The sequence below is a fragment of the Neomonachus schauinslandi genome, chromosome 11 (genome assembly GCF_002201575.2).
Source record: "Neomonachus schauinslandi chromosome 11, ASM220157v2, whole genome shotgun sequence".
Classification (NCBI taxonomy): Eukaryota; Metazoa; Chordata; class Mammalia; order Carnivora; family Phocidae; genus Neomonachus; species Neomonachus schauinslandi.
In genome coordinates, this window is record NC_058413.1 from 12132956 (window position 1) to 12147461 (window position 14506).

Below are 14506 nucleotides of genomic sequence, written 5' to 3' on the forward strand. Positions count from 1 at the left end.
TGGGTTGCCTCTTTGTTTTGTTGACTGTTTCCTTTGCTGTGCAGAAGCTTTTTATCTTGATGAAGTCCCAAAAGTTTATTTTTGCTTTTGTTTCACTAGTCTTTGGACATGTATCTTGAAAGAAGTTGCTGTGGCCGATGTCAAAGAGGTCACTGCCTATGTTCTCCTCTAGGATTTTGATGGATTCCTGTCTCACATTGAGGTCTTTCATCCATTTTGAGTTTATCTTATCAGAGACCATTACAACTCCACCATGACAGTAGGTGTGTGTGCTTGTCTGGCCATAGGCTGGATGTCTGTGATGTTCTGAATGCCTATAAATGTTGGAGATATCTTCAGTCTCTCTTCCTGTATGTCCAATGTGGTTCATCACTTTATCTGTGATATTTCAGGAGTCACAGCTCTGTCTTGCTCTGATAAGTACATCAGTAAGTTGGTTCTTATCTATATGACTGGCTTCCATTTCTTTCTTTCTTTTTTTTTTTTGCCTTTGTGGTTATCTTTATTTCCTACCTGTTTATATTTATCATCATCTTGAAGATGCACTCAGCTCAGGGGCATCAAAAGGTTTTGTCCACCTGTGCATCCCACCTCACTACAGTGTCCATCTTCTATGGGACAATCATCTTCATCTTCATGTACTTACAGCCTAGCTCCAAGAATTCCATAGACACAAACAAAATGGCATTTATCATATGTATTTCCAATTAACACATAAACTCCATGTGAGCAGTACCTTTATCTGCTTTGTTCATAACTCTACCCTCCATAGCTAAATGAATCTCTGGTTCATAGGAAATTTCAGTACCTATTTGTTAAATGAATGAATGAATAAATGAAGCTTTTAGTTTAATCATATCAATACATTGGCTATTTGGATCATGAATATTTATAATTCATCATTCATAAGATAAATTCATAAAATTCATCATTCATAAAATAAAAAATTTAAAATAAAAAAATATTTAAAATTCATCAGACATAAAATTGTAGAACATCTCAAGAGTCATGACCAGTGTTCTTTTCTGCTGAAATATTTTTATCTACATTCTCACTCAATGCTTTTAATCCCCATTCATGGATGCAATAATTTTCTGGAAACTACACTATCATTCCTTAGGAATGACATCTCATTGACTAGTAAGTAGCACATCAAATAGATTCTATTTAGTAAATCATGAAAAGATATAAAGTACAAAACTATTTTAAAGTTTAATATCTCATTCAGTTTAGAAAATTACTTTATACACACTGGTTATGCAGTTAATTCCAATGATTCTAAATATCCATAGAGAATGGGAATGCAATAGTATTTGTCAATAGTAAATACAATCCACATTCAATATCCTAGCGTTAACGGTGATCATGTGTTTAATTTTGATCCTCAGGAGAGATCAGTTCTATAATAAAACTCCTTATAGGAATTTGCACTGTTTCCTTTTCTGCATCTACACACTTGGAGGTACTCATACTCACAGTATATGAAAGACTGTGCTTGGGGCACTTGGGTGGCTCAGTCAGTTAAGTGGCTGATTCTTGGTTTCTGCTCAGGTCATGATCTCAAGGTCATGAGATCAAGCCCAGTGTCAGGCTGGGCGTAAAGCCGGCTTGAGATTCTCTTTCTCCCTCTCTCTCTGCCCCTCCCCAATTCCTTGCTCTAAAAATAAAAAGACTGTGTTTGAATATGCTAGGATGGTCATGCTGACACTAGCATGGAAAGGGTGTTATAATATAAAGGTTCTCTTTTGGCTCTAGATCTATGATGATGGTGATGTATCTTCTGCTGGAATCATTTAAGAAATTAAGTTTAATAAAAACTTTTGGAGGGCGCCTGGGTGGCTCAGTTGGTTAAGCGACTGCCTTCGGCTCAGGTCATGATCCTGGAGTCCCTGGATCGAGTCCCGCATCGGGCTCCCTGCTCGGCAGGGAGTCTGCTTCTCCCTCTGACCCTCCCCCCCTCATGTGCTCTCTCTCATTCTCTCTCTCTCAAATAAATAAATAAAATCTTAAAAAAAAAGAAATTAAGTTTAATAAAAACTTTTGGAATAGTTTTAGGCTTACGGAAAAGGTGCAAAGACAGTATAAGAGTGCCCATATACCCTTTACCCAGTTTACCCTGATGTTATCATCTATATTACCTTGGTACATGTGTCCATACAAAGAATCCAACATTCATATATTGCTATTAACTGAATCCCATATTTATTTGTATTTCACTAGCTTTTCTTTTGATGTCTTTTTTCTGTTCCAGTATCTTATCCATGATACCACATAAGGAAATAAAAGTGGTTATCGTTTTATGTCATTGTTTTGGGTGATGTTCTACAAGCAGCGTATAAGTGAAAGAGAAAGTCATGGGGGTAAGGAGACAAAGAAGATGAAGTAGTTACATATAAGAAAAAATTTGGGGGGCGCCTGGGTGGCTCAGCTGGTTAAGGGTCTGCCTTCGGCTCAGGTCATGATCCCAGGGTCCTGGGAACCCAAGCCACCACATTGGGCTCCTTGCTCAGCAGGGAGTCTGCTTCTCCCTCTCCCTCTGCCCCTCCCCCTACTCGTGCACTCTCTCTCTCTCTCTCTCAAATAAATAAATAAAATCTTTAAAAAAATAAAGAAAAGAATTTGGATATGATGACCAGTATTGGATCTAGTAGTAGAAATTGAAAACACATCTTCACGTTTTTGAGGGAATTGCATTGGCAAGAAAGCTATGAGCCTTGGCTGAGCATTAAAACAACTCTAGAAATTTGAAATTGTGTGTGCAGAAGTAAGCTGTAAAAACTAAATATTCCTCAAAGAGCTCATGATCCCCCACATGCACTTAAACTGCCTGATGTGGCCATCAGCTTCACATAAAAACATTGCACACCAGCACTCAATATATCTCCCACTTGTTCAGAGACATGGCCAGACTCTAATACCCAAGGTCCTTAACACCGGACAGTTGTTTCTTTTTTGAAATATCCCAGAATTGTTCACTTGAACCCTGCAACAAACCAAGGCCCATCAAAGTTACCTGAAAACCAATTAGAAAGTCTCCTTTTCCAAAAATCCCATCTTAATAACATGTTCGTCAATTTTATACATCTCAGTATTTCTTCTTTTTAATCTATAAAACTTACTCTCCTTTATAACATCTTTATAACCCCTGCTAAAACTCAAGTAATAGCAGATGGCTTCCCTTGCTGACACAAAATAGAACAAGGCAAACCAAAACAAAACAAAGCAAAACCAGCCTGTTAATTTTGTCTCAGATTTTGTTTTTGATACACTTCAGAAATGATCTTAAAGAATAATGGGTAAGGGAAAAAAAACATCCAACAGGACTAGGGCCCAGAAAAAACAATGGAAAGTAGAATTCTCCTAAAGAGAAAAACAGGATCTCATAAAGAAATATCTCCACTGTCAAGGTTGGGGGTGGGGTTCATAAGGCTGACTCAGCAAGATTTCAAAAGTGACCCTTGTTCTCTGTTCTTTACTTTCATAAAAGGGAACTTTTTTTTTCACTTATATTCATCCTGTTTGTATGTCATATATTGAGTATGATATGAGATAAGCTGTTTGGTTTTGATTTGTTTGTTTAGTTTGTAAGTTCCTGGACCATGAGGAGCCACATTCGGACTGAATGGAGAGAACCATTGAACCCCTTTAGTATCCTGGGTATTGAGCCTCTATAGTGATTAGTTGGGATTTAGGTTGTCTCCCTACTGGAAGCAGATAATATGGTCTGTGGGAACAGGGGGAATAAAATGGATATTTGATGAACATAAATATTATAGTAGAAGACACTTGTTCTTTCTGTGCCAAACTATTTTCTTTTTCCTCTTAAGCACATAGCTACACTTAATTTCTCAGCCTGCATGCAATTAGTGGAGGTCATGTCATTGTATTCTTGTCAGTGAAAGTGAGTATAAGTTACACGTGCCACTTCCAAGTCTGGCCTGTGAAACCTTCCAGGTGATCTTCTGCTTATTCTCTCTTCCACTGTCACCTGTTGGATAGAGAATCCAGGTTACATAGAACAATTAACAGTATATGAGCAACTGAAGTCTCTATGGTTAAGCCACTGTGATTTGGGAGTTTCCTTGTATAGCAGCTAGTATTATTTACACCAGCTAATATAAAGAGATTCCCATAAGACAGTCTGGAGGCTGTTGGCAAGAAGTAGATGGATGTATGATGAGAAATACTGTCAAATGTCTACAACACAATTCCACAAATTAATCCCTACCCAGCTTCTAAACATAATTAAAATGGATAGGACATGCATTTTCTCTACCACATTCAATATAAACCTACATGAGTACATGAGAATGGGGGTGCACACAGGCCTGTGAATAAAAAGTAATGCAGAGTTCCATCTATACACTTACATGTGGGAGTAGGAAATTTGTCAAAGAAGTAAGTATAGTGTGGCTAATGTTTGATGAAAAACATAACAAATCAGTTGAGGTGTCAGAATATAAACTTATGTCAAATCATAATTATTTATTTATTTGAAAAACTGTTCTAAGAGTCCCAAATGCAGAAAAAAGTACTCTAGTATTTTTTTAATGAAGGCGTGTGTTTAAGTCAATACGTTTTATGGAAAGCTACATAAGTATAGCACTTAAATGAATTCCATCTTGACTGAGCCATTATGTAGAAACAGCAGGTTCACATAATAATTTTCAAAAAGATAAAAGACCAGAGTAGAAGAAAACTAAAGAGATAATACCGGTCTTTTCCCATTTATGTGTACATGACTACCAACTCCTCACATTGAGTAAAAATAATGCACTAAGAATAACAAATATACTTTTTTTCTGCCTGTAAATGCTTTGAAATGGTTATTGTCCTCATTCATTTATACCCTAGTTGATCTGCACCATCTGTTATCACTCTCCCAATCACGGACTCCACATCATTCACATTGACTTCCTTGTTATTCCTTCACAACTCCAAGCATGCTCCTACCTCAGGACCTTTGTACCTGCTATTCCCTTTGCTTAGAATGTTCCCTTGCTTCCTTTAGGACTCTCCCTAAATGTTACCTGTCCTATAGGTATGACTCCCCTTATAAAATGTTCACTCTGCTCTTCATGGGCCTCCTCACCTCAGCTTGCTCTATTTTTCATAGTTCTTATTAACACTGACTTACTTCTGTCTGTTCACTTGTTCATCTATATCTGCTAACTAGAATATAAACTCCCCAAGAGCTGCAGTTTCATCTGCTGTGTTACAACTCTATTCCCAGTACCTAGTAGAGTGTCTGGCTCAAGGATTCTTTTGTGGAATGAATGAAGTAACTCTGTCATGAGTACACTATGTCAATATGTTGGATCTTTGAACCATTGATAATTCTATCACACCATTACTAAATAATCCTTCTAAATATAATTTAGAACATTTCAAGAGACATGGCTGCTTTTCTCCTTTGTGGAATATTTTTATCTACAATCTCAGTGCTTGGACTCCCAATTTTGGATGCAAGGATCTTTTGGAACCCACCTTGCCATTCAGTGAGTCATCTGAAACCATCTCTTATTTCTCCCTTAAGAATTGTCTCATTAACGATGGACTCTGAAAAACAAACTGAGGGTTCTAGAGGGGAGGGGGGTGGGAGGATGGGTTAGCCTGGTGGTGGGTATTGAGGAGGGCACATTCTGCATTGAGCACTGGGTGTTATGCACAAACAATGAATCACGGAACACTACATCTAAAACTAATGATGTAATGTATGGGGATTAACATAAGAATAAAAAAAAAAAAGAATTGTCTCATTAAGTGGCAAGTCACACAATCAAACAAATCCTATTTAGTAAATTGTAAAAAGACCTAAAAGAGGAAACTATTAAAAGTTTAATATCTGATTCGATTTGGAAAATTACTTCATATATGTGGAATGTACAGTTAACGTCAATGATTCTAAACTCTATATTGAATGTAAACATAACCTGCATCCAGTATCCTAGTGTGAGATACAATAATTATCATTTGATTTTGGTTCTCCTGTTAGCTATAATAAAGCTACCCAAGGATATTTGCACCTGTGTCTTCTCTTTCTATCTCTATACGATCAGAAGTATTCAACATCTCAAGATTTATAACACTGTGCTTGAATGCCTTAAGTCAGTCATGTAGATACTAGCATGAGATAAACTGATATTCCCAAATGGGCATGACTAGACTCCTTGACACAACATGCCAAACATCAAGAATCTTAAGCCACAGATTTTGTATCTTAAATATGGGAATGGCTGACATGCTTTTTTGTCCCACTAGTTTATCTCACTAGTATCATATACCAGTGGGACACTAGCATGCATTCCCTTCTGGCTCTAAAGTCTATAGAAATGGTGATGTTTCTCCTCCTGGAACCATTATTATCACTTTAAATATTTTTTAAATTCTAGAATGTTCTAAATTTTCAAAAACTTACAAAGATATTACTGTCAGTTCCCATATACCCCTGCCCTACTTTCCCCTATTACTAATGTGTTACTTTAACATGGTTTATTTGTCAAAACTTAGAAGCTAACCTCAGCATTACTGTTCTCTAAACTTTAGATTTTACTTGGATTTTATCATTTTTTTTCGTCCTTTTCTCTTCCAGGCTACAATTCAGGAACAACACGGAATTGAGTTGTTATGGCTCCTTGGTTTCCTATAACAGTGTCTCAGTCTTTCCTTGTCTCTCATGACTTGGACAGTTTTGAGAGGTACTAGTCAGATATTTTGTAGAATGGCTTTCAATTTGCAGTTGTCTCGTTTTTGGGGGGTCATGGTTAAATAGGGATATGAGTTTTCTGTCAGGAACGAGAAGTTCCCTTGTCATCATGTTGTATCAGGGGTACATGTTCACAACATGACTTGGTAGTGTGATATTGCCTTTGATCACCTGGCCAAGATAGCTTTGCCACGTTGTCCAGTGTGATGCATTGTTCTCCCTTCTTTATATTCTATTTTTTGTAAGTAACTCACTAAGACTACCTTAGACTCCAGGCAGCGGGGGACTAAGGTCCACCTCTGGGAGTAGAGGGGAACATATAAATAAATGATTTAGAATTCTTCTGAAGGGAGAATCTGTCTCTTTTCACCGTTTGTTTATTTCTTCAGTCATTTATTTATATCAGTATGAGATCCCACATTTATTGTATACTTTGGGTTATAACCAGATATTATGTTATTTGCTCAAATTGTTCCATGTTTGGTCGTTGGGCACTCTTTGAGTTTGTCTCATTTCCTTTTGACAGGCCCCCATCTGTTTTGAACAATTCTTTGTGTTGGAGCATTAGGAGATACTCAGACTCATCTTGCGTTGACCCTCTCCAGCCCTAGAATCAGTTATTTCTCCAGAGAGCCCTGCTTCCATCTATTAGAGAATACTATTTAGAAAATAAGATCTAGGAGCTGGGTAGGCTCATTGCTACTTGGCTGTCATTTCCAGGTGATCTTAGAAGACAAAACTAGGAAATATACATACACACACATTTATGCTTATTTCTATATCTGCCCATCCATACCTGTAATAAGCTAAATATTTCTGACTCTAATTTTGTTCTTTCCAGCCTCCCCCACTTCCTGTGTGACTTCTTTTCCTCTAGTGCTAGCTCAACGACAGTTTTTTTTTTTTAAGATTTTTATTTATTTATTTGAGAGAGAGAATGAGATAGAAAGAGCATGAGACGGGGGAGCGTCAGAGGGAGAAGCAGACTCCCCGCTGAGCAGGGAGCCCAATGCCGGACTCGATCCCAGGACTCCAGGATCATGACCTGAGCCGAAGGCAGTCGCTTAACCAACTGAGCCACCCAGGCGCCCTCAAAGACAGTTTTTATCATGAATCAATATTGGATTTTGTCAACTGTTTTTTCGGCAGCAAATGATATGATCACGTTTAATTTTCTTTATTAGTATATTGATAAGGTCAATTACATCAACTGATTTTCAAATGTTGGCAATGTTGGCTCAGCCTTGCATACCTGGAATAATTTCCACTTAGTCATTGTGTATAGTCCTTTTTATACACTGCTGGACTTGGTTTGGTAATATTTTGCTGAGGATTTTTGTATCTATGTTCACGAGAAATGTTTGCTTGTAGGTTTCCTTAGTGGTAAGGCATTTATCTTATCTGGTGTTAGGATTCGGGTACTCTCTATGCTTTGGCTTGTTTGTTTGTTTTGTTTTGTTTGTCATTTGCTTAGTAAAAGAAACTATTATAAATTGTATTTACATTTTGCTGGATTTGGAAACCTGAGAAACTGATCCAAATAGCTCTTCCTTCACTTTTTTTTTTTTTTTAATTTTCTTTCCCAGTCAACTGAGTTGGAATATTCCCCTGCTAGAACAAAGTTGATACAACACTGATGAGTAAGTAGGCCAAGATATGAGTAAGGAGGGACAAAAAAACATGTCAGCCATTCCCATATTTAAGATATAAAATCTGTAACTTAAGATTCTTTTTTTTTTTTTTTAAAGATTTTATTTATTTATTTGACAGAGAAAGACACAGCGAGAGAGGGAACACAAGCAGGGGGAGTGGGAGAGGGAGAAGCAGACTCCCTGCCGAGCAGGAAGCCCGATGCGGGACTCGATCCCGGGACTCCAGGATCATGACCTGAGCCGAAGGCAGTCGCTTAACCAACTGAGCCACCCAGGCGCCCTGTAACTTAAGATTCTTGATGTTTGGCATGTAGTGTCAAGGAGTCTAGTCATGCCCATTTGGGAATTAAAAGGTGAGACAAGACACCTCAGGCCTTTGAGCAAAAGTGGTAGTGGCAATCTGCTTTTCCTGGTTAGGTTCCCTCCACTGTTACCATCCCTGCCTATCACATAGGTGTGGGTGATAAGGTAGGGGAGAGAGGTGATCTTGGTGTACACAACAGAAATCAACTCTGGCTAACTTAAGCAGAAAAGAAATTTATTAGAAGATTAAAGGGGTGCTCACAAAACCAAAGGGAGTATGTGATAATTTAGGCTAAGAAAATTGGTGTTAAACAAAGAAAGCCAGAAGGCAGGAACCACAGGCAAGACAAAGCCCTTGAAAGAGTTTTGTTAATACAATTCCTCTGCCACATCCACCGTTTCTGCCTTGGACACTGCTATTGACGGCTGCCATGACCACAACTGTTGGACCCTTGCTAATGTCATATGCCATAACACTTATTGCAAATAAATTCTAACTAACCTAACTTCTGTATGGCATTAATTGCATTCCTTTGGCTGAGATCAGTTCTTCTGATGCTTGCTGAGCTGTGAGCATGGTAAGCATAATAATAATAATAATAATAATAATTACTGCTCTCAAATACACTGCTTCCTAGTACATTGACCATGTTCTTAGTGCTTACACGTCTTAATTAATTTAATCTTCACAGCAACTTCACAAATAGGTACTATTATAATTCCCATTTTACTTAAGAGGAAACTGAGGCTTAGGGACATTAATTAACTCCCCCACGTTCTAGGAGAGTTTAGACAGAACCAGGATCTGCACACATGCCACCCTCTGGAGTCTTCTCTTGTGAACCTGTGAACACAGTGTTGTACAGTTTACTACTTGTGAACCCAGTGCTGTACAGTTTCCTACCACGTTTCAAATAGTGGGCAATTATCAAACTCTTTACCCAAGAGTTTGGGTAAAGGGCATCCAGAAAAATGTCATATCTCAGCTCCTGGTGGCCATGTTATAGTTTCTACATAGACATATATCTGGAGTTTCTTTGTTGAGTCCCTGGGTTGTTCAGCTTAGTCTGGAAGTCAGTGGGCAAACTGAATATGCTACAGCTGAATTCTTGTTTCCCTGCTTTGTCAATTTAAGTAACTCGTATTTGAATTCTTCTTTTCTCACTTGAATTCTTACTTCTCAGTTTGCTAATTATTAACACACACCTCAACCCCACTGCGGTAGGGTCTTTGGAATTGAGTCATGGTGACTCCTAAGGCTTCTAGGGGGTAAATTATTTCTTTTAGAGACAATGGACACTTTCAGAAATGAATGGAGGCTCTCTCACAAAAAAGTAAGACTTTGCAATTATTTTTTACAATGTTTAGTGAGAGTTTATTGTGTACCTGGCTTTGTTTTAAAAGCATATAAATGTTAATTTATATGCTTCTCATAACAACTGTATGAAGTAGGCACTATCATTGTCTTCATTTTACAAATGAGGGAACTGAAGTGTAGAGGGGTTATACAACCTGTAACCTTCTTCACATGAATTTTTGGGGGTCTTGTGGCTGTGGGACAACACAACTTCCTTAATGCTCCAGCCTGGTTTTCATGACCTCTCTCATGATTCTGTCTGATTGCCATTGGGAAATTTAATGCTGAATCTCTTCTGAAGATATCTGCACTGTCAAGAAGAAATAATCCCAAGTCATGTAAATACATCAATGTTATGCCTTAACAAACTAAGCTGGGTCTCTAATTGTTTCTTCTCTACGTGAATGGACTCATAGGCTATGGTTGCTCTCTTGGGTACCTATTCCACTGAGAATTTCATGTATGTATAAATCCCTCTGGTTCCCCATCATTAGCTCCTAACATCCCAACATGACTCTATTTAACATCACTTTGGAGGGACTAGTCTGTGTGCCATGGGCTCTTTGGTGTTCTTTTTGTGAATCTTCATGTAAAAGGTTGTCTATTTCACTAAGTGGCCTTATTTCACAGACATATTACTCTGAGCCTGTGAAATGAGCAGGGATAAAATCCCAGGCTGAAATGTTGTCCATGGTGGGTATGATGATTCTTTTTTGGAGTGGCTCAGCACTGTAGAGTCCATTCAGAGACTTTCTCCTGTTTTTCCTCATGGCAGCATCTCTGTGTGACAGGTTGGAGAATATTTTATAATCCCCATCTAGTAATTACTTTTTTTTATTGTGTTATATTAATCACCATACATTACATCATTAGTTTTTGATGTAGTGTTCTATGATTCATTGTTTGCATATAACACCCAGTGCTCCATGAAGAGTAATTACCTTTTCTTTATATCTTCCTGCCTCTAGAGAACCTCAATCTTTGTGACCAGACATTAAGCAAGGAGATCAATGGGACATTTTCTTTCTTTTTGAGTGGCACTAGCAATTTGAAGATCATAAGTGAAGTTGTGTCATCTTCCTTGAAGGGCAAGGTAAACGTTTAGCTCAGTTCTCTGGTCTGTTAGATTGTGGTATTTGAAGATGTGCTGTGTGAAGTTACAAGGGCAACACCTTCCCATGGATTTTTCAGAGTTTAATATCCCAGGTTTTAATATTCTCATGCTTCCAGACTGCTCGGCTGGAGTCCAGATATTACAGCAACCTTTATTGATTAGGAAAATGGTTATTTTTCTCAAATAATAGAGATGGTATTTTTCTCATCATTTAACATCCCTGCACTTAAGAGAGCACTTAGAAACTGGTGAGCACTCAGTACATCTTTGTTGAGGTAATGAGTGAAAAGATGAATAAATGAATACATGAATGAATGAGTGAATCTCTGAATGAGCTGTTTATTGAGCCTGTTAATGAAGCACATTCTGAAGTACCTGGTACTGTGTTATTAAAGCTAGTCTCACGTGCAGCTTAACACAGGCTTTGCAGAGGCCCTGGATCAAAGGTTTCAGACCTCTGTGAATAAGTAGCAGTAGTGCCTGGCTACCCATTATTGCTGATATCATTGTTGTTTTTTTAAGATCTATTTATTTATTTTGAGAGAGAGTGAGAGAGAGCACACGTGAGCAGTGGGGGGGGGCGGGCAGAGGGAGAGGGAGAGAGAATCTCAAGCAGATTCCATGCTGAGCGTGGAGCCTGGTGCAGGGCTTGATCTCATGACTCCGAGAGCATGCTCCTGTGATCACGACCCTGAGATCATGACCTGAGCCGAAACCAAGAGTCTGACGCTCAACCGACTGGAGCCACCCAGGAGCTCCACTGATCTTATTGTTGTTAGCATTAAAAAGACATGGCCTATGAGACACACTCACTATCTACTTGAAAAGACAAAACTTTGGCATCTTCAGTATGTACTCTTTGGCTCCCACCATCTTTCAGCTCCCATATCTGCAATGCACCTCAGATTTTCTCTTCTTACCTTTTCCAGTGACCCACTGCAGGACTCAGTTCTTACCACGTATGGCCTAAGTGATGCCTTAGAGCTGGTACACAGGAGGTGGTGACAAGGACATGAATTCAGGCTATATTTTGAAGGTAGAGATAACAAGATGTTCTCACGGACTACATGTGGAGTGTGAGGGAAAGAGAGCCAGGCCTGAATAATTCTGGCATTAAGGGATTCTTTGTGGAAGACTTTATCCGGGTTAGCCAGATATGTAGCCTGGATTCTGAGAATTGTGGAGGCTATTTTATGATGAAATTATACAGTTGGCTGAAATAATTGGTATAACCTTCAATAGATTCCTTTTGCAGTAGTCATGCCATGAAAGATAGTATCTCAACCTTTGTACCTGTTATCATTCCTGATGTTTGGCCCCCAATTTTTTGTTGTTAATATTTTTAAAAACAGTATGTTTAAACAGATTTGTATTTAAGTTATGCGGTCACTCACCCACATAAGTTTCTTTAGTAGTGTGGTTCCAATAATTGTGTTGGTTTTCTTTTGTTATTTTTTTCAACAACCTTAAATACATATTATTCATAATAACAATGCTTATTTAATAATAATACAACTTGGGGCGCCTGGGTGGCTCAGATGGTTAAGCGTCTGCCTTCGGCTCAGGTCATGGTCCTGGGATCGAGCCCCACATCGGGCTCCTGGCTCAGCAGGAAGCCTGCTTCTCCCTCTCCCTCTGCCTCTCTCCCTGCTCATGCTCTCTCTCTCTGTATCTCTGTGTCTCAAATGAATAAATAAAATCTTTTAAAAAAATCTTTAAAAATAATAATAATACAACTTATGATTTATTACACACTATTAGGCAGTATTTTGGGTGATTCAAACATATCAACTCATTAAATTCTCCAAACAGCCTTGTGAAGTACTAATATCATCGCCTCTGTTTTAAACGGACTCACAGAAAGGCTGTGACTTGCCCAGGGTTACCAGCTAGCAAGTGGAAATGCCAAAATTTGAATGCAGATAGGTCACCCAGAGACCATGTTCTTCACTATAACGATATGCTGCCTCTGAAAATACTTGTGTTGTTCTCAAAGTGCCTTTTAAAATTGCTCTAAGAATCTTGTAATATAGTAAAAGTAGGAAACACAATGCCCCCACTTAATTTTTTCAGATGAAGAAATTAAAGCCCAGGAACATTTATGTTGCTTTTCCAAGGCGATAAAATGAAGATCACAGAAACCTTCAACCTACATAAAAATAAGCAATAGCCATTTTGAAGATAACTGAGTGGTAATTTGGAATATCTCAGTGGGGTCAGGAACTGACAAGTATGTATATACCCTTACACACTGAAAGATGGAGGTCGGAAGATGCCAGTCTCTGGGTTACTGGGAACCCTGTGCTGGTAATGGTGTCATCTTGCACTCATGTCATATGGGTGACTTGGGTGAGCTCTGAGTCATTTTCCATGCATAAGTAATTTATCCATTTTGCCTTCTGGTTTTGACAGGTGAGCCATAATTTCAAAATAGTATCTATGGAGAACAGCACCGAGGTGAATGAGTTTAGGCTCTTGGGACTGACTGACAGCCCAGAACTGCAAGTCCCTCTCTTCATAACATTCACTTTCAGTTATCTCACTACCCTCATTGGAAATCTTGGGATGATCATGTTGATTCTGTTGGACTCTCGTCTCCACACTCCATGTATATTTTCCTCAGTAACCTCTCTCTGGTGGACTGTGCTTACTCCTCAGCTGTTACCCCAGTGTGCTGGCTGGGTTTCTCACAGGGGATAAAGTCATCTCTTATGGTGGATGTGTTGCTCAGACGTTCTTTGTGGCTTTTGCCAATGTAGACTGTTTCCTGTTAGCTGCCATGGCTTATGATCGGCATGTAGCAGTATGTAAGCCCTTACGTTATACCACCACTGTGACTACCAGCTGGTGTGCTCAGTTGGCAGTAAGCTGCTATGTCTGGGGCTTTGTTGAATCTGCCATCCATACTGGATTTACCTTCTGCCTCTCCTTCTGCCATTCCAATGTGGTCCATCACTTTTTCTGTGATAACCCACCCAATTCTGGCTCTTTCCTGCTCTGATATCTATATAAATGAGATTGTGCTCTTTATCTTAGCAGCTTTCAATGTCTGTTTTTCCCTTATAGTTATCTTGACCTCCTATCTGTTCGTCTTCATTGCCATCCTGAGGATGTGCTCAGCTGAGGGAATAAAGAAAGCTTTCTCCACCTGTGCCTCACACCTCACTGCTGTAACTATCTTCTATGGGACTGTCATGTTCACGTACTTACAACCCAGTTCTAGTCATTCTATGGACAATGACCAAATGGCATCTATGTTCTATACAATAATAGTCCCCATGTTGAACCCTATTGTCTATAGTCTAAGGAATAAAGAGGTGAATAATGCTTTCAGGAAAACCACTAAGAAGCTGAAGATTCTGTTCAGCCCATAG

At 38.8% G+C, this 14506-nt stretch overlaps 2 pseudogenes; both read left to right on the forward strand.

Annotated features, from left to right (window-relative positions):
• The window catches only part of LOC110576145, a 28555-nt pseudogene extending 26028 nt beyond the window's left edge, over positions 1-2527 (forward strand).
• Positions 2528-13568: 11041 nt separating this feature from the next.
• Positions 13569-14506, forward strand: LOC110576144 (annotated as a pseudogene).